This window comes from Onychomys torridus, chromosome X (assembly GCF_903995425.1).
Source record: "Onychomys torridus chromosome X, mOncTor1.1, whole genome shotgun sequence".
NCBI lineage: Eukaryota > Metazoa > Chordata > Mammalia > Rodentia > Cricetidae > Onychomys > Onychomys torridus.
This window is the reverse complement of record NC_050466.1, coordinates 128,689,684-128,711,887: the sequence shown is the minus strand read 5'-3', so window position 1 is coordinate 128,711,887 and position 22,204 is coordinate 128,689,684. Positions and strand designations below refer to the sequence as shown.

The following is a 22,204-nucleotide window of genomic DNA, read 5'->3' as shown; positions in this document are numbered from 1 at the left end:
CAATCTTACCAAAAGCAATCTACAGATTCATTGCAATCCCCATCAAAATCCCAACACAATTCTTCACAGACCTGGAAAGAACAATACTCAACTTCATTTGGAAAAACAGAAAACCCAGGATAGCTAAAAGAATCCTGTACAACAAAGCCACCTCTGGAGACCATCCCTGGCCTCAAGCTCTACTATAGAGCTAGAGTAATAAAAACAGCTTGGTGTTGTCATAAAAACTGACATGTGGACCAATAGTATCTAACTGAAAACCCTGACATTAACCCACACACCTATGAACACCTGATTTTTTATAAAGATGCCAAAACTGTACAGTGGAAAAAAGAAAGTGTCTTCAACAAATGGTGATGGCATTAACTGGATGTCAACATGTAGAAGATTGTAAATAGATCCATATCTATTGCCACACACAAAACTCAAGTCCAAGTGGCTTAAAGACCTCAATATAAAACCAGTTATACTGAACTTGAGAGAAGAGAATGTAGGAAATAGTCTTGAATTCATTGACACAGGAGACTACTTCCTAAATATAACACCATTAGCTGAGACACTGAGAACAACAGTTAATAAATGGGATCTCCCGATGGCAAAGGACATAGTAAATAAGACAAAACGACAGCCTACAGAATGGGAAAAGGTCTTCACCAACCCCACATTTGACAGAGGGCTGATCTCCAAAATATATAAAGAACTCAAGAAACTAGACTTCAAAATAAGGAAGAATCCAACTAAAAACTGGGCTATAGAGCTAAACAGAGAATTCTCAAAGAAGAATTTCAAATGACTGATAGACATTTAAGGAATTGCTCAGATTCTTAGTCATTAGTGAGATGCAAATCAAAATGACTCTGAAATATCATCTCATACCTGTCAGAATGGCTAAGATCAAAAGCACTGCAGACAGCTTATGTTGGAGAGGATGTAGAGCAAGAGGAACACTCCTACACGGTTGCTGGGAGTGCAAACTGGTACAGCCAATTTGGGAATCAGTATGTCAGTTTCTCAGAAAATTGGTAATCTACCTTGAGACCTAGCTATATCCCATATATATATATATGCATATACCCAAGGAACACTCACTTATACCACAAGGACACATGTTCAACTGTGTTCATAGCAGCATTATTCATAATCACCAGAACCCGGAAACAACCTAGATGCCCCTCAACTGAAGAATGGATTAAGAAAATATGGTATGTATACACAATGGAGTACTACTCAGCAGAGAAAAACAGTGACATCATGAAATTTGCAGGCAAATCAATGGAACTAGAATATCATCTTGCGTGAGGTAACCCAGATTCAGAAGGACAATCATGGTATGTATCCACTCTTTAAGTAGACACTAGATGTAAAGCAAAGGATAGTCAGACTACAACCCACAACTCCAGAGAAGCTAGTTAACAAGGAAGACCCTAAGAGGGATTCATGGATTGTCCTGGGAAGGGGAAATAGATGAAATCTCCATGAGTAAACTGGAGGGATAAACTGGATGATGGATGGGCAAAGGAGGGCAGGGGATAGGAGATGAGATCATAAGGGAATGGGGTGTTTAAGCTGGAACAAGGACGAAGGGGGAAAGCAATGAAAATTATACCATGACAGAGGGTGATATTATGGGGATAAAGACAAACCCAGTGCTAAGGAAGATGGTAGGAACCTCCAAGGATGACTCCATCTTGGACTACTAGAAATAGTGGAGAGGGTGCCTGAACTGAACAGCCTTACTCCAGTGATCAGACTGGTGAATACCCTAACTGTCCTCACAGAGCTTCTCTCCAAAGGCTGATGGAAGCAGATGCAGAGATTAACAGGCAAACACCAGGCAGAGCTCCAGAAGTCCAGTCAAAGAGAGAGAATTGGGATTCTAAGGGCAAGTGCATCAGGATCATGATGGGGAAACCAGCAGAGATGACCAAACCAAACTAGTGGGAACTCATGAAAGTTGGATCAATGGCTGTGGAGCCTGCATGGGACTGGACTAGGCCCTCTGCATGTGGAGAGAGTTTTGTAGCTTGATCTGCTTGGGGGTGGGGCCCTGGTGGTAGAATCTGGATCAATCCCTTGAGCATGAGCAGGCTTTTTGGAGCCCACTACCTGTGATGGGACTCCTTGTGCAGACTTGAGGCAGGGGGAGGAGCTTGGATTTGCTTCTATTGGATGTGACTCCCCCTGGGAGCCTTGCCTTCTTGTTTGGGGGAGTTGGGAGTGGATTGGGAGTGGGAGGCTGGGGGTTAGAAGGAGGAAAGAGAGGGATCTTTGTTGTGCAAAATGAATGAAAAAAATTCTTAATAAAAAATGAACAAACAAAAAATGAAAAAAGGGTGGATTGTTAAGTCTACTTTTGAACAACAATTAGTATAAAATATTTTACATTGTTTTGAATTTTTGCATATTAATACAAATTTAAAGTCACTTTTGTTATACTGTATATATGTTTCTATACTTGTTTAAGGTATTATATCTATGCAGCTCATTTAAAAATGTAAAGATTTAGCCCTTGAAAGCTATTTGGGATAATAAAGAAGTACAGGTTAATAGTTATCTATAACAATCAAACTTATAGTCATGTCAAATATATTTTCAAGGTTATATAGAGATATATTTTAGATAGATGATCTTCAAACACATTAAAGACCTACAGAATATGACATTTAAATTTTTAGAATAACAAAAAGCCTTTTCATGACAGTGAGACTTGTTTGTTCCTGGAAGCACCAATCTACTTCAAAAAGGATGATGGGCATTGAAGAATCTTCATATGGAGGTTGCTTTTTTGGCAAAAGCTAGCCATTTGGGTAAGAAACTGCCTGACTACTGGTAGTACACTGTCCAACTGGACAAATAGAACACAAAAGAACACAACTGCCAAACTTTTTTTAAGACAGGGTAGGACAGTTCTTCAAAAATTCGTGCTTCACAGTAAAGTCTGTCAGATATTCTAAGGTTGTATACCAAAGATGGATGACCCAACACTACAGAGGAGCCTTGGGTGACTGTCCAGGCAGCAATATATCTCTGTTGTTTCCTAGTTTTGGAAGTAAATACTCTAAACTTCCTATTTACTCAGGTAATAGTATAACTTTCTTGTGTCTTTGATGGGGTTAAAGACTATAGATAGTTATATATAGTTACAGTTTCCCTTAAACATGATAGAAATTTAATTAGGTATAAAAATTTGGACTCGTGAAGAGAGGATAGATAATGGAGTGTTTTCTGTGAATTTGCCAAATACAGCTATATTGAAAATTGTGAATGTTATTCTTACCTGATAATTCTTATTGTTTACAGTTTCATTATGTTAGAGTTAAAAACTTTCATTCTATTTAGACAAAAAGGGGGAATGTTGTGGAAAATTCCTTTATACTATGTAAAGATGTATCACTGTGCTTAGTTTAATAAAGAGCTGAATTGTCAATAGCTAGGCAGGAAGAGGTTAGGTGGAATATATGGGGACAAAGACATCTTAGGGAAGGAGAAAGGTGGGGTCACCAACTAGACACAGACAAAGCAGGACATGCAGGAGGAGAAGTAAAAGCCATAAGCCATGTAACGGCACATAGATAAACAGAAATGGATTAATTTAAGTTATAAGAGCTAGTTAGAAACAAGCCTAAACTAAGGCCAAGTTTTCATAAGAACTCTCAGTGTCATGATTTGAGAGCTGGCTGGCAGGATAGAGAAAATCTCATTACATACTTTCCTGTTGTGTGTATTAGTGTATTCTTATAAGATGTGATCCTATTGGATTCAGTTAAATATCAATTTGGACTTGCTGTGGAAATGGAGCTTCTAATGTTAGTGATAAAAGTAAGACCACACAGTGGCATCTAGTGGCCCCAAAATGAATTAAAATTATGTGCTTTTCTTTCCGTTATTATCTATAATGTGATAAAAATGTGTGTTCTACCCCCACATTATGTTGGATGATATGAATGAAACAATATTTATTTAATGTTAGTTATTATAGTTACATATAACTACATATGTTATGTATAAAATAGCATAGATTACATAATGTTCATTATATTATTTACCTTCTTTCCCACCATCCTTGTATGGGCATGCAGGATTTGTGGGGAAGAGTTACAAATTTAGCTTTCTGTGAATTGTCAAGGAAATATATGATAATCTGTGAAGCAATGAACTATGAATCATATCTACTTACATTATGAATTGTATTTGAGATTAGACAAATAGAAACAAACAAAAAAGGATAATGCTTATATTATTAGAAGTAGATTTAGAGAAAACATTAACACTTATAAGAGAAAATGTATCTTTTGTTTTCTTAAATTGAAATCAAAATACTGGTCATATTTAAAGTTTATTGCTTTGTCCTATCTGTTCAATAGAGACATATAGCATTTGGAACAAAGTGCACAACATTAAGCAAAGTCTTGTTTATGTTAGTTGTTTTTATTTACTTTAATAAGTGTTGTTTATCTACCTGTAGTCAAATGACCTCTGCAAGAACAAGAATGCAAACTAAATTAATATTGTTATTTTGTGAATGTATTGAACTATAATTAATATTCTAAGGCTATATATCTCTAAGGATGAAAGAAGGGAAAAGTGATAATAACTAGATATATCATAGTCTACATTTAAGATAAAAAATTCAAGAACTCTAGATTGTATTCGTTAATATCTGTCATTGTGATTTTTTTATGAATATACTATCTGCCACTCTTTTATACTTGGAATTGAACCTTAGGGTATTCCCTAGCTTTCTGTCACTCTAACAAAATACATGATATAATTAATTTAGGAAGACAAAAGGTTCACTTTGGCTTATGGTTTTATAGGTCCAGTGTATGTCTGAGCAGACTGGCTGCATTTTGGCTGTTGGTTTCATTATTGATGACAATGTTAAGGGCTAAGTGGTAGAGCAAAAGGAAGGGGAGATACTACTAACACTACATTCAGGGCCTCTAACCTAATGACAGATGAACTTCTCATAAGACCTATCCAATAATGTCCAGACTTTTCCCCAATAAGGTCATTTTGGGGAATAAACCTATAACACAGGGACCTTTGGTGACATCTGATTTCCAAATTATAGTATCTGCTAATGAATTTTTTTCCTTAGGGTATGGAGTATACAGTGAAATTATTACATATTTTTATAGAATATTTGGGAAGAAAACATTTAATTAAAAATAATAATACACATGTTTAGATATGTACTCCTGAAAATCTAGAGTAATGTCATGAATTGATTTTCAAGGAGAAAGGAAACTTTAATTTAGTTGTTGAAAAAAATCCCTGACATAGTGTTAAGTATACACAAGTACATAAGGTTAACAAGGACTTTGCTTAATCTTTCTGATAGTTTTGTGTGTATGCCTAAGGGTAAGATTAAGATAAAAATACAAACTCTAAGTCAGCTCTATGGAATACATAAGGCCTGGAGAAAGAATAATAGAATAAAATAGAGTTGTTTTAAAGAAAAAATTAAGTAGAGCTTTCTTGTATATCAATTTCTTCCAAATTAAAATATTATATCTTTTAATAGGCTTGATAAATAAAGCTCAGTAAGCAAACAAAATGAACAAGGCTTAGAAAGTAAACAGCTCAGAATTCTCAGACTGTTTCTGAAATTTACAAGATTCATAAGCATTAACAATTGTCAGGGGGAGTAAACTCTGTGATCTGCTGAGCTTCCTGTAACTTGTATAAAAAAGCACCAGGGATACAGATTTTATAAGTCACCACCCATACACTGGGATGGGCTTTTCCACGATGCAACTGCCTTTGAGTTTTCTATGCTCCTGAAAATAAGCCCACAACCACTCTCATGTAAACAATCTCTATAAAGTTTCTGGCTAACTAAGCTAGACTTGGGTGGGGACACTTCTTTGATCTGTTGTTGGTGCTTTCTCTGGGGTGAATAGGCATTTTTTGTGTCTATTTAGGGAAATTCATAGGACAAACATTCTCATGGATGGCACTGGTGGTGAGATGGCAGAGAATCAGCAGAGTCCACAATGCCTGGTGAAAGAATATACATGCCCAACAGACATGGTGGTACTCAGCAGATGCCCAGCAAATGATGATGGATACACAGTGGGAGATGTTGGAATCCCAGTGGGAAATGACAAATGCCTAATTATACATGATGGAAACCCAGTGACAGATGATAGATGACCAGCAGATACTGTTAGTGATGACAGACAATGGTGAAAATATATGAATTTCATGAAAATCCAAAAGAATTGGAGCAATGTGTGACACAAATTGATTTGTTAATGCTCATGTGAGATAATCCCTGGGATTATCTAGTGATGTCTAAGGTATATAGGTATTCTTCATAGAAATTACTTATTAGCAAGTGGATACAATAAACAAAGCAATACATTTAATATATCAAATTTAAAGTTTTGTCTTTTGTGCTCACTTCTATAAGGCCTGTCACAAACTTAAACACTATCATAGATCGGATGAGTAACATTAGTGAGTAAGACAACTAAATATGAAAAACTGAGGGATTGTAGAAAACACAGCAAAGCTGGAACTTACAAACTGTTAAAAGCCATTCAAATCACAAATATTAAAAACTGTTGACCAGTCAATGGTTGAAATTCAACTGCAGGCAGTGGGCAACAAAGGCAAATAATCTGTAATCATGTCCATTTTTCAATTTTTAATTTGAAATTTATTTATGTTTTTGTGTGTATTTGTTTCCCTATCTGTCTATATGTACCATGTATGAAGTACCCACAAAGTCCAGAAGAGTATTATACCCCTCCAGGACTGTTGTTACAGGCAGTTGTGAGCCACCTGATGTAGGTACTGTGAATTGAGCCTGTTACTCTTATTTTGATAAGTTAATATAGGATCTAAATACTTCCTAAAGTGGTACCTCTATACCCATAAATCAGTTCAGATCTCAGTCCTCACCAAGAAGCTTCTTTTTGCAGTAGATGGCAGTGAATACAGAGACACACAAATGGTTAATGTGCAGAAAATAAATGGAGTGTTCTGCCATCACTGGTGCATCTAAATCACAAAGCCTCCCACCAAAGCTCAGGGAATATCCCTTAAGAAAATGTTGTAAGAACTAGATGTTGGAGAGGCACAAAATGAAAGAGCTTTAAAGAGTTAAAGAGCAAATAGTCAAAAATGTTAGTTTCTCTCCAGTTTCCATTAACATAAACTACTGATTAATTCTCTTTAAAGATAGGCAATCCTGAGTTTTTTACACTGCCAATGCTTGAAAAAAATCAGAGTAATTTTAGTTACCAAACTTATTTCTGACCAGCATATTTCTTGACACTAATAAATAAAAAAATTAAACCCACCGTTATAAATACATGAGAAGAAGTAAGTTTTGTAGAAAATAAACTGAGAGGAATTATTCTTCAGATGAGCTTTATTAGGAGAGGTGGCCCAAGAGCTTCAATAGGAGATTCCTTCATCATTGATATCACAATGGAAATCCCAAGGGAAAGTTCATTCAATTAACCTCAGTTCCAAGAATTGATGGAGTGCTCTTCCTCTTCCAAAGCAGGGGAGTGGTCAGGAGAATCCACATCATATGACCTAGTAAATTGGCTAGAAATCAGGATCTGGGAATTAGAGCAAGGTGAAAGGCCTGCAGCTGCGAGGAGGAACCTGTAACCATAGGAGATTAAAGGGCCTGTGCCATTTGTAATCTAAGAGAGAGACAGAGCATGGCCTGACTTCTTGGGAAGAGAGAGGCAGCCAGAGGGTCTGTAACCTAACATCTATAATAGTTACTTTCTCAAAGGATTCAAATTAAGTGAGCTGATGAGTGTGACCATTAGTCATATAGAAAAATACTAACCCTAATATAGAAAAATAAGCAGGGATATTTTTAAATATTGGAAAGAATGATATTGGTGTTTACTTCTTTTAGTTCCTTAAACTTTTCAACTTATAGAAATATATCAACTTATAGAAATATAATCTTAAAATAAGACAAAAAGTTAACAAAATCAGTAATGTATCTTCTCATTAAATGTAATGGTTTGAAAAAATTACCCCCATAGACTCATAAGGAAAGGCACTATTAGTAGGTATGGTCTTGTTGGAGTAGGTGTGGCCAAGACAGAGGAAGTATGTCACTGGGGGTGGGCTTTGTGGTTTCAAATGCTCAAGCCAGGCCCAGTGTCATTCTTTCTTCCTGATGCATAAGGATTCATCTGTAGAACTGTAAGATACCATAGAGCAACAAGTCTGTCTGCATGCTGCCATGCTTCCCACCATGAGGATAAAGGACTAAACCTCTGAACTATAAGTCAGACCCAGTTAATGCTATCCTTTATGAGTTGCTATGGTCCTGGTGTCTCTTCACATCAATAGAAACCCTAAGTAAGGCATTAAGTAAGGTAAAAATCTATTTTCATGTACAGCTGTTTAGTTGTTTAAATTATCTGCTAGTAATGAATTGAGAAACCCATTAAACCCCTTTCTCTCAAATCTCCTCTATGGCCAGTTTGGTTAAAGTCTTACAATAAATTATAAAAATGATGTTGTAACGAAGTAAATCATGGCAATTGTGAAACAGAACTTGGAATGATATAGTTACATTATGGTAAAATGAACACGCACACAGACATATTTATGTGTTTTTATATATACTCAATCTGTGTATGTGTACTTTATAAATATGGAAGGCTCCTTAGTAATACATGGCAAACATTGTGACATGTTGTCATGTTTGAACAAAAACTAAATATACACTTGGTACTATGCTGCACAGTGAGATAGAAAAAGAAAGCAATCTTGTATTTTTTATTTTCCTATTGTCTCTTTGAATAATTTTTGAGATTTGTAATTTTACAAGTTCCCCTCTATTCCTTATAAAGCATAGTAAGTGAATGAACAGCACTAGGTTGAGTCCTACAATATTTGAGTGAATGGTAATATGGTATATTAAGTAGAGCCATGGGTACAACACGAGGTATGAATTTCCTATGTTGGGCTAGTATACTAGAACATGTTATTCCATGACTTTGCAAAAGGCAGAATCAGATATTTGAAAAATCTAGTTGTCAGAAAGCATGGTTCCATTTCACTCAGCAATGGGTTTATGCAGAACACTACAAATATATAATGATTTCAATATATAAAAGTCAATATGCCTTAGATATTTTGAAAGCTTGAAAATAAAGTCAAGGCATAGCATTATTAGGCTTGCAAGATCTATGTTTAGGTTGAATTTTCAACAAAATATTCTCCCCTTAATGTGTGAAGTGAGCGTGTGTGTGTGTGTGTGTGTGTGTGTGTGTGTGTGTGTAGGTGCTGGCTGGCTAGAAAGCCCCAAACACCCACCTAATTGTCACTCCTATTTCTCAGCACTGGGATTATAGGTGCTCCTCACTGTTCTTAGTTTTTTTGTTTGTTTGTTTGTTTTGGATTGGTTTGGTTTTTGAGACAGGATTTCTCTGTGTAGCTTTGTGCCTTTCCTAGATCTCATTCTGTAGACCAGGCTAGGCTTGAACTCACAAAGATCTGCCTTGCCTCTGCCTCCTCAGTGCTGGGATTAAAGGCATGCACCACCACCACCCAGCTGTACTTAGCTTTTATATCGATTCTGAGGATCCAAACTCAAGTCCTCACAACTGCACACCAACCACTGAGCCATCTTCCTAATATTAATCTTTTAATGTTGTAAAGGTAACATTTTATGCCTGTTACTTTACATATTTAAAACCTAAATACATATAAATACATGTTTGTTGTAATTTTGCATGTATAGTAGATTGAGACCATACATTACAATGTATTACTAAGAAGGACATTGAAATTAGAAGTAAGGAAGGAAGCTGGAGCACACCAAGCAGGCATTCTATACTCAGAGCACTCCAGTATATAAGATCTGTCTAATGCTAAGTGAACAGATTAAATGCAAGTTGTTGAAAAGAATAAATAAATGCATTTGGGAGGGCAAGGAGTTAAAATGTTACATACTTAGAGTTTCTCTTCTTATTTTGTTTATTTCATGTGTCTTTGAAGATTATGGAGCTGTGACTAAAATGGTTGCTAGAAAAAATAAAACTGTTTTGAAAATAGCTAAGATGTGATTCACATATAAATATAGGACTAATTGCACTCAAAAGCTTTTGGAATATAATTTAGAGAGAGTGAGGTTTGTTATTTTATGATTTATTGAAACCTAGTTGGGCCTGTAATAGAATGATGCCAAGGACAATTGATTCCAGTTTTGTTTTTGTTTTGTTTTTTTTTTAATGACGGCAGTGATATAATAATGCCTCACTGATGTATGAAATTGCTAAAACTGATAGCAATTATTTGTGTAGATAGCCACACATATCATTCAGGGGTAATAAGGCAGGAGATAGCTCTCTGTAGGTAGTAAGGGGAAAAGGCCTATGGTGAAAATCGTAAGTTACTTATATAAGACATTGTAGGAATAAATGTTAGAGTTAAAAGGGAATGTTAAGGTTAAGGCAGTAGTGCCAAGAACAAGAGGGATGAGAAACATACAGCTTACAGTTGGGTATCTTACAGCCCATATGATCTGAGGAATGTCAAACAGGCTCTGAAAAGCAAGCCCAGTGTTGACAGGCTTGTTGGCTAGCCTCCATAAGACCCCACTGAATCCCTTGATGAGGCAGATGTAAAACATTATTGTCTTTTCATAGATCCTTACTTCTAATGCAGTTTGCTGGAAGAGACTAAATTGTAATTAGCTAACAAGAAGCTTCCTCTTAGGAGACTACTCTATAGACAAGGTACTAAATAAGAGGTAAACAAACAAAAAAAAAAAACCTGCTGTTACATCCTGGGGTTCATCCTCTGCTATGGTAAAGCTATAAGATGACTGTGTAAATGAGAGAACAAAAAGAGTACAAGTACAAGTAACAGTGTCTGAGATGCTTTCAGGGACACAGACACCTGGCTAGGTCACTAACGACTACCAGCCAGTCAAGGTCAATGACTAAGAAAACAAGAATCAGAAATAGACAGAGGCAAGCTTCAACTGTCCTTAATTGAGTGTGCAGTGTATGACCACATCCTTGATCGGGCCAGGGGGATATGCATAAAATGCATGGTCTCTAACAACTACCATGGCCTCTGCCCAATTTCCACCATGGTCTTATATAACCCCAACAAAGTTAAGTTCAGTGTTTCTTGTGGGATTTTTGTTTGTTTGTTTCAAGACAGAATTTCTCTGTGAAACAGCACCAGCTGTCCTGGAACTAGTTCAATAAATCAGGCTGGTCTTCAACTCACAGAGATCTGTCTGCCTCTGCCTCCTGAGTACTGGGATTAAAGGCATGCACCATCACCATCCAGCATGTTCAATGTTTCTTTTTCCTTGGGAACCCCTACTACTTTTCAGAGGTCTCCAATTTTTCCTTAATTTTTCACTCTTCTTCGATTTCTTGCTTTTCTGTAATTCTCAATATAACTCCTCCCACCCTCTCATCCTATCTTTAATCTTCATTGGTATGAGACAAAGGACTTAGAAGTCATTGTCCCAGGCAGCTCTTTGGTGACTGTGAGTGTTCAGTACCCTAGGTCGTTAGGCCAAGCACAACTAGGACTAGAAATATCCTATTACTTTTTAAAAATTTTTGCAGCAGTAACATCTGCAAAACTATAGTAAACACATGCAACCAAGCTATTAACATTCATGGAGCCATGATGGAGAACATTACTATCACTATGTGAATTACTCTTTCTGCTCTTTTGTAACCATATACCTACATATTTAATATAGATATGTTATAATCCATATGATCTGATAAGAGGCAGACAATCTCTAGAAAGCAAGGTCATTGCTCACAGGCTTTCTGGATTGCCTCCATAAGATCCCCCCACATTAATTATGATTTTTTCAATTTTGTCATTCTGATGTGTCTATTACTATCCATATGGCTTTAATTTGAATTTCTCTAACGTTCAACACTTGGTGCTAAGCATCTTTTCATATACCTGTTTACGTGATTGTCTGTGTTTTGTAGTGAAATTCTGCTTTATGTCATTTCCCATTATCAAGCTAGATTGTATATTTATGGTGATATTTCAGAGTTCTTCATATGTTTAGAACAAACTAATTGCAAGTGGCTTATAAATGATCTTGCAAAAAGTAATAATACCCTAGAACCTTTCTACATTCTCCTACATGGCAATAAAAAGGAAAATTTTGCTGCTGTAATTAAGAGATTTGAGGTAGATTATTTTGGACCATGTAACCAAGATCTACAAAAACTTACATGTGTCCTTTTTTATTTTTAAAGGAATTGGAGTAATGTTTCAGAAAGATAATAGATACATAGGGGCTGGGGTTCAAAGTTGAGAGTGTTTAAGATGTGCCCACTGATACAATAATGACATGACTTTTTGTCTTTGTTTTGAGACAGGGTCTCACTGTCTGAATTGGTACTTACTATGTAGGCCAGACTGGCCTCATACTCAACAGAGATCAAATGGCCTCTGTCTCTTGAGTGCTGACATTATAACTGTGTGCCGCCACTTCTGGCCATGGCAACTTTTTTTTTTATTGAATTTGAGAACTTATCTACAGGAAGGAGTTCATGCCTGATACCATAAAGTTGGACAAAATCTCATGGTTTGGGAGGTCATAGGCCCTAGAGGGGGAGTTTACTAAATGAATGTGAGGTCAAAATTCCATCTAAATATCTATGTTTATAAATATAGATTAGTGCTTACTCTCAGTATTTTTCAATGTCAGTTTTTCTATCAGTGGGTGACAGTTGACACAGAAACTCACAGCTAGTCAAAGTACTGACTGTTGATTTCTCAGCCCTAAGGGGAACACCTATATAATGCACTCTAAGGCCCAGTGAAAATATAGAATAATAGAAGTTGGGGTGGAAACAATGTGGGAGCTTTCCAGTGGTGAGACATGCTGCAAAACAGTGTCTTGCAGATATGACATGACTGTGGACTTATGAATGCAAAGAGAATTATTGCACTTGTGAATGCACAGAAGTTGTGGTTCTATGCACAAGACTGGTACAAGATTGGGCTAGTCAACATTCCAACATGTATGGGCCTCCTCCCACCATCATGAAGCCCCATTCCTCCCTGAGGAACTATTGGAGTTACTAGTTGCTGGGGGAGGGAATGTCATTCTTTTCAGTGGTATAGCCACTGACAAGTCACCCATCTTCCAGTCAGTGACCATACTCATGCTTATACAACCAAACATAATTAAAGTCTACAGGCCACACATAATAAAAAGACATGAAACTAGGTAGAGAATTTGTTGAGAAGAAGGGTGTCAGTGGGAGATGGAATATAATAAAAAGGGGTAATTGTGGGTGAAAACAATGATAATTCATTACATACATGGACAAAATTGTAGAACAGTGTGTGCTAGCATGCATGAAAACCTGGGTTCCATTCACAGCACTATAAAATGTTGACATGGCAATCAATTATACAGAGAGATGTGCTAACAATCCAAAAAATGCTGGAAGCTCCCAGAAATAGGTAGACTAAAAAAAGCAGGGTCTTGTAGAGTCTCTTGACAGAGTATGGCCTTGAGACAGTGCACAGCCTAGTTATGCTGACTTTAGCCATCCAGTGTCATGGCTATTAAACAATGCGTTTGTGTGTGTGTGTGTGTGTGTGTGTGTGTGTGTGTGTGTGTGTGTTTATGTGTGTGTTTGTATGTGTGTATATGTTTGTATGTGTGTGTGTGTGGTATATTTGCATGTGTGTCTAGCATATGTGTACATGTATATGTGGAGGGCAGAGGTCAAACTCAGGTGCTAATTGTTCTCTATCTTAAAGTTTTTAAATTTTACATAGCTATTCAATTTATGAGCATTTTGTCTGCATTTGTCTCTGTGCATGAAATGTGTGCCCAGTGGCTATGGAGGTCAGAAAATGGTGGTGGATCCCCCAGGACTGAAATTACAAATGGTTGTGAACCACCATGAGGATTCCTATGGAAGTGCATACAGCCAGTGCTCTTAACCACTGAGCTACCTCGCCAGCGGTAGTACCACACTTTTGGAGACAAGGTTTCACTGAAACTCAAGTTCACTCACTGATTTTGATAAGAAGGATTAAAATGAGATAAATTTTCTTACTTCACTTCTATCTAGGATAAGATGTACTGCTTTATATTGCTTATTTCCTGCCTCAGCAAGCACCCCTGTCCTAAATTTGAGAGGCAGATACAGAATAGCTGTCCTGATCTGTCATTTTTGATTTTGTAAAGTGCTGCTCATACACTCTAGTCACATAACTTCAAACTCCAAATGCACTAATAACAAAAGAAATCAAGAATAATGCTGTACAGACTATAAACTTTGAAGGAACTGTAGTTAACAGTTTCTTGCCTGAGCACCAGCTCACTGCATCTGCTGCTGGAAAGCTTAATAAAGACGAGTTCTCCAACTCTTCAAATGCTCTCTTGGTTTTCCAGAGACCTTATTTCTGCAGCAATTAGTCCAGAATGGGTAGCTAGAAGGCCTCAAGGATTCCTCTGCCTCAGTCTCTGCAGTGCTGGGATTACAGGCATGTACTACATGCCTGGCTATTTATCTGGGTGCTGTATATTATATTCAGGTCTTCAGATTTGCACAGCAAATGCTTTACTGACTCAGCCATCTCCAGCCCCAGAATACATTATTTTAAATTTGTATTTATTTTTAAATTTATGTTTATGTATGTGTTCCTGTTTGTATATACACAATGTTGTGCACAGATACCCAAGAGGATGACAGATTTATTGGATTTGGAGTTGTAGGCAGTTGTAGGTCAGCATGGTACTCTGCAAAAGCATTGAGTGCTATTAACTACTGGGCCATCTCTCTAGCCCCCAATTATACATTTTTAAGCCAAGTTTGTGGCAATTTCTTATAGAAGCTATTAAAAAGGAATACATTATATTTTATTATCATTTTATTACAGAACTGTGAGAAAAATAATTTGCTTCTCAATCCACCTAGTCAGTGGTTCTTAGTTGTGGCAACTTTTGTTAACTGATACTACTTTTTAAAAAAGATTTATTTATTTATTTATTTATTATGTATACAGAAGAGGGTGCCAGCTCTCATTACAGATGGTTGTGATCTACCATGTGGGTGCTGAGAATTAAACTCAGGAAGTCTGGAAGAGCAGTTGGTGCTCTTAACCTCTGAGCCATCTCTCCAGGCCCTAATACTATTTTTGTGTTTACTGTTTTGAACAGTTGTTGTGAATGACTGTCTTCAAAGCCAAGTAGCTACCATCCGGAGTTCGGCTGCACCCCCTTGCAAAAGAATTATCCCAGCTGTGCTTGGTGCCTGTTTATGTTCTTTTATGGAGTGATGGGGAGAGTCAGGATAAAATGAAAAGTATAGTAATTACATTATATAAATTACATGCAAATAAAGTCTTTGGAAAACTTATTATGGCATGAACATCTGCTCTTACCAGTGCTACACATCTTACAGAAAAGGCTAACTGTTGTATTGAAGCAAAAGGCATGTCTTATAACTGACATATGAAACATAAAATCATGTATATCTATTGGGAACCTTATGATATTTCAATATATTTATACATTGTGCAAAATAAATATATGTATCTCATTGAAGACATTACATTTTGTGATAAAATCATGTAAAATACTTTGTTCTAGCTTACTGAAATATGCATGACATTATTATTTATAACCACCTGAATGTACAATTGTGCGACAGAACTTCTTATTCCTAACTCACCGTCTTATCTTTATTCTCAATAGGAGAGAGTAGGGAATTGCCTTTAGCCTCCATTGATGTAGACAGAGGAGCCCACTTCATCAGTAGATGTGTTTGTTTGTTTGTTTGTTTGCTAAATCCATGCCTTGATTTGTTCGATTTTCACATATGTGAATATATTGACTTTTGGGGAATCACTAAATCATTCCTTAAAGTACTGAATTCTCCTGTCACTTTATCATCTTACACTGTCAATTCTTTAAGGTATTAGATAATGTTTTGAGGTGTATAGCAGAGAAAAGTGAACCCATGCCATCTTGTCCTTGATTCATGCATTTTAAATATTAGAGAATAATTGTAGGTTTTTCTTAAAAGATGTGCCTGGAATGCATAATTGATACTATGGAATATGTGTATTTTGAGACTATTTCTTAGAAGTGACTGTGGGACTAGTAATTCTGAAGTATTTGAGGAAGATGAGTGTAAGGCTGGGAACTGAGAATGCAAAAACCAATAGTTAGATCCTGTCTCTACAGTGTACTAGTTATTTAGATGACATGTATGCCCCTTTGCAATTTGCTAGTCTGTATGCAGAAATCGATTTAAATTATTTGTGAAATAACCATTTGTGATATTCTTTGGCATACTGCATCAGTCAGTCGGTTATGGATTGTGAACCTTAAAATTTGGAGGCATAATTCTCTCACTTTAGAAAGTTAAGGGTGACATAGGTGACATAGAAGGGTGTCAGAACGTGTCTACAGAACAGAAAGAAAAACATAAGAAGAGTTCAAGAAAAAGAGGCCAGGAATTTGAAAAAAATGGGGGGAGGGGTCACATGGGAAGTGAAAGTGGAAATGTTATAATTCTATTACAATCTCAAAATATTTATAAAAAAGTAATAATACTCTAAGTAAGAGATACTCTGAACATAGATGGGGGAAAGTTTACAAGACCCCGCCCCTAGATGAAAACTACTGGAAGACAATAACTAATGAGAGAGAATCAGTGTTCCAGGGACATGCTCCCTAATATGCTATCCAATCCCAAGTGATCAGCACTGAAAAATATGAGCAATACAAAGTGGAATCACTAGGTTTTGTGGGTTATGAATTGAGAGGCAATTGGGGGAAGAAACATAGAAGGAATTAAAATTATGAACTCATAAATATATTTGAATATTGTCATATATGCTTATCTCTGCTGTACTATGCTCAATATGCTAAGAAAAGATATTAAATGCGATTCTTTATTACATTCTGAAATTCCTGGTCTGAATATACAAAGTCCAGGAGTTTCCATTTCATTATATTAAAAAGTGAATGAGATTTATGAAACTTAATAGTGTGTGCTTATTTGGATTAAGAGTTTAATGATATTCTGATGATACAGTGTGATATTTCTCAGTGTTGTCTATTTGAAATATATTTTTAATGAAACCAGAGCCTAAATGAGAACACTACACATAACCATTGCTGTGGTAGATCTACAAAAAATTTGGAGTTCCAGGGGGGAAAGAAAATTATAGCAGTAATATAACAATTATAACAGCAATAATAATGTCTTACTAGACACCTAAGGAAATCATTAAAGAAGCAAAAGCAGAAAAAATACAAGTACAGCCATTTTGAAGTGTACTGTGATATATATACCCAGTGATATCCAAAGGATTCTGAATGTCTAATTCATTTTTCAGTTTTTAAACCAGCACACTTACCTTCTTGACACTGTATAGATCACAAAACTCCCCTGATTTTTTTTATGGGATTAAACTCAGGCATGTGTTCAATGACTGAGCTGTAACATTCTCAGTGCTCCTCCTGAGTTTTCAAGGACAAATCATGAGTATGAAAGTGTAATAATTGAAAATACAAATGGGTGTTAGAATCAACTTATTTTACATTCAGATCTTAACTCTGATATTTTACTAGTCTGATAATGTGACCTGGAGCAAGGCATTACTTAAATGAGAAATGAATAAGCCACATGTGGGCAGAAGTTTGTTATTAGTTTTTATACTAGCAGCCATACTGAGAAGTGTAGTTGGTATAAAATAAGTAGTCAGAAAGTGGCTGTGGCATGGATTGTTTTCAATTTCCATACTTACAAAATTTGATTTTTGTGAAATTTAAAGTGGTAAGATAACAGCTGTTTAAGGCTTGACATATTACTATAACCAAAGTCCAATGACATTTGTCCTTCAGAAATTTGACCATCTTCAACAAAGTCTTACTGAAATGTTCTTACTCCAATGTGCTCTAATTGTGTAAAAGATACTCATTGTAATTACTCTCCAGTCTGATGTGTGTAAATTCTTCTGTGTGGCTAATACAAGATAATGCTGGTGTTTTGATCATATCACTTTCACTTTCCATTGTAAGTATCAACCTGGGTTTGTCTTGTTTACACTGGGGACTATATATCTATACTGTCTATTGTGGTGTTTTCAAAAAGGCACCCTCAAGCCAGGCAGCTTCTTTGCCTGCCACATACGAAATACATAAGAAGGGTCAGATGTGTTTATTGTAGTGAGCGAAGTTACATACACTTAACCATGTGCTCAGCAACTTGCATAAAGATAGGATTCTAAATAGGGTTGGCAACCTGAGTAAGCTAAATATGTATTCTAAGTTTCATTTAAAGTAATGGGAAATGAAATGGATTAATCATAATACTTCAAGGACATATTCAATGACAGGATAACTGGTGGGAAATAAAAGCTGGGGAAAAAGAATTACTTAAACAATGACAGGGTAAATATTAGCAATTCAGTGCTTCCAAGTAACTTTAGCTGACATAAAGCAGTCCATCACTTGTTTTTGCCAGCTCATGGTGAGTTGAACCCATTGCTGCTACACAATGTTTACTCGTTTCCTCGCTATGGAGCATTGAACCTGCCATTTTTTATAACAGTTGCACTTAAAGTGAAACTGTGTAAATCAGAAAAATAAAGCATGCTTTGTTGCTACAATGAGAATAATAGTGATCTTTCCTTTTAAAACTAATTTAAAAAAAAAAAGGTTTTGAAAATCTCTGGTTAATTAGTTTGAGCCTAAGTTCTGTTAGCATGTGGGTATGGAATGAGCTCATAATATTACTTTGAACTATAAACAGTTCTGTGAATGAAAACACACAATGAATTAGAGTGTAATGGAAAGAGATAATTTGTGGTTACATCCAGTTTCTTTTAAAAATGAGGTTAATAGATGTTTTTTCACATTTATCTATTTATTTATTAATAGTATCTATATGTCCTCCTCGGTGACTCACCTACCCATCTCTAGCTCATTTTTTAAATTAGCTCTTGGTTTTCCTTATTTACTTGTCATTAAGTACATTGCTTCCGAAAATTTTCTACCACAGCTTCCTTTTCATTCACTTAAGTGTCATTGTTTAATGCTCCTCTTTTTGTGTCTCATTTCCAGTTTTGTCCAGAAGTGAGTAGCTAGAAACCATTCATGTGACTTGAGAAGAAGCAGCAGGAGTCCTTCCTGAATGGCAGTACCTCAAGTGTTGCTCCTGTGGCTGGCCTTTCCTAGACAAACTTCCTGTGGGCGAATTCCTCTCTTTTGTTCTTCATTCTTCTACTTCAAAGGATTTGGGAAGCTGCCAAAGGTGTAAATGACTGTATTTTGTGTCACCAGTTTTCTCTCTTGACTTTTCATTGCAAGAACCTTAGGTTCCAGTAACAATTCTAAGAACTCTTGGCCTACTCAAGTATCATAAGAATTTTTTCCTTTGTTGCATTTAGCTTTAAATTCCATTTGAGTTAGTTTTTCTTAGGTGTGAAATCTTAGGAGGATTGAAATTTGTTTGTTACATATGATAGCCAATAATTCCAGTAATATTTGTTGGAAAGATTTTTTTTCCTCCATGGAAATGTATTTGAGCCTTTGCTGTATTTGTCAATTTTTCAATCTTTGATTGTAATCCATTCATTCTTTCAACATAGCATTCTTCTTGATTGTTGTCGTCTGAGAGTAAAAATCTAAGATCAAATCGATACTGTGACTCTTCCATTATTTTAAATCTCTGTCTCTCTTTCTTTGTATGTGTTTCAGTGTGTGAGTGCAGGGGCATGCATGCCTGGGAACCAAGTATGGAGTTCCCTCCTTGCTCTCCACCCTGTTTGTGACAGGTTCTCCTTGTACACTCCACAGCTGCCCTATGAACTTCTGGGATTCTCCTTTCTCCATCTTTCACAATGGCCTAGGAGGATTTAGATTACACACAGAAACTACCTTATCCAGCTTTACATGGGCTCTGGGGATTTGAACTCAGGTTCGCATGCTTGAAGAGCAAGCATTTTATACACCAAACTGACTTCACAGTCCAAGGTCACTTTATTTGCAAAATTGTTTTGGCTCCCATATTCCTTTATGTTTCAGTAATATTTAAATTATCTTTTATATTTAAACCTCTCAAATATGCATATTTTTTAATCAAAATTGAACTGAATCTATAGATCATTTCAGAGAGGATTAATATACCTTTAGAGGAGTAACTTGTCCAATTATAATAAAGATAAGTCTCTTATTTTTTAGACTACTTAAATTTATCTTTTCTAGTAGTTTTAATTTTCTTCATATACCTCCATTACATATTTTAGTAGATTTATACCTTTGATTTGTTTTTATTATATTGCAAACAGTAATCTTCAATTTGTTTTCCAATTTCTCTTGCTGGTATATAGAAGCACAGGTTATTTTTGTATATGAACTTGTAAAAAAGAGCTTGCAAAATTCTCATCTTAGCCAATGGTATTACCTTCCTCCTGTGTCAACCATCTTTGAACTCAGATTCTTTTATTCCCATTGTGTCCACTAGTAGAAAACTGAAGTAGTCACAAAGCAAATAAAGAGAGGTCCATGATGGGTGTAAGAGGATCTCCCCATGGCCTCATAGAAAGACTGATGAGAATACCATTCACTCTCAGTTATCCATGCTAATAAGAGATAATATCTAGTTATTGGTGAATATGTATTTTCCTGCCATAAACTTTTTATTTTTGCAAACTTTCTACCACTACGCCACATCCTCATACCATAAACTTAAATATCCTTAATTTTCGGGCTAAAAGATCTTCCCGTTATATTGTAATTTTTCTTCCCATCCCTAGATCAGTAGTTTCTTCAAGGTGACTTTTTTGCTATTTGTGTTCACTGTTATACTTTGTGGACTGAGCTAGGAAATAAGTTCAAGTGTTCATATTCATATTATAGAAATTTATCTATCACCTACCTGTCTGACATATATCTTAAGAATTTAGAATGACATGAATATTATTTTTTCCTTTTATTGAAAATAGATTTTTGTCTCAAAAAATATATCCCAATTTTTATGGTTCCCCCTCTCTATTCTACACTGTCTTCTCCACCTCCCTCACATCTGAAGGAAACCCTTTTCTGTCTCTTGTTAGAAAACAAACAGGCTTCTATGAGATTATAATATAATATAATATAATATAATATAATATAATATAATATAATACAAAATAACACAAAAACTAACACATCAGAATAGGACAAAACAAAGAGAAGAAAAAAGCCCAAGGAAGAGAGAACCACTTGTCCTGCATTCAGGAATCCTTTAAAAACACTAAACTGGAAGCCATAATAAATACGTAAAGGAACTGTAGAATAAAAAGAGAGAATAAAAAAATATGAATTAAATAAAAATATAAAATAATAAGATAAAATAAAAAAGAGCCCTGACAAGATGTTTTGAGACAAGGAACCTCCAAAGATGCCATTGAGTTCATCTTCTGTTGGCCATCTACTGCTAGGCAGTAGTTTAAGAGTAATTTCTGCAGGGCAGTGGTGGCACACACCTTTAATCCCAACACTGGGGGGGGGCAGAGGCAGGCAGACCTCTGTGAGTTCAAGGCCAGCCTGGGCTACCAAGTGAGTTCCAGGAAAGGCACCAAAGCTACACAGAGAAACCCTGTCTCAAAACAAGGAAAAAAGAAAGAAAGAAAGAAAAGAGTAGATTCCCCAGTAAGACTTCCTTGGAGGAAACTAAATTTTCATCTGCAAATGGTTATCAATTGGAGATAGCTTCTGGGTTAGGAATGGAGGCATGTGTCCTGGTCTCCTTTCAGCTCTAGGACCCCATCTGGTGCAGACCCGTGCACACCCTGTGCATGCTGCCTCAGTCTCTGAGAGTTCACAGGAGCTTTGATCATGTTGTTTTAGAGGGAGTTGTTCTCCTGGTATCCTACACTGCTCTGGATTTTTCAATCTTTTGACCTCCTCATGAATATTAATCAAATAACACACATTTCAATCTTTTGACCTCCTCATGAATATTAATCAAATACCATACATTTCATTATTTCCTTCTTTTTCTTTCAATTTTCTAATTTCATATACAATAATAAGAAATCCAGCTTTTAAAAAATTTATGGATATACATAAATCTTAAAATACACAGAAAATCATCTCAGAATATGTCATGTATCAATGATGGAATCAAAAGTAAAATTGAAAATTCAATTATTTAAAATTTTCTTTATCCTTGAATTGATTATATATTTT

General features: G+C 35.9%; 1 protein-coding gene across 1 annotated transcript in view; it reads right to left on the bottom strand.

The window, feature by feature from the left end:
• Positions 1-22,204, bottom strand: part of Htr2c (5-hydroxytryptamine receptor 2C) — a 211,956-nt gene that overhangs the window by 74,890 nt on the left and 114,862 nt on the right. The window lies entirely within an intron of this gene.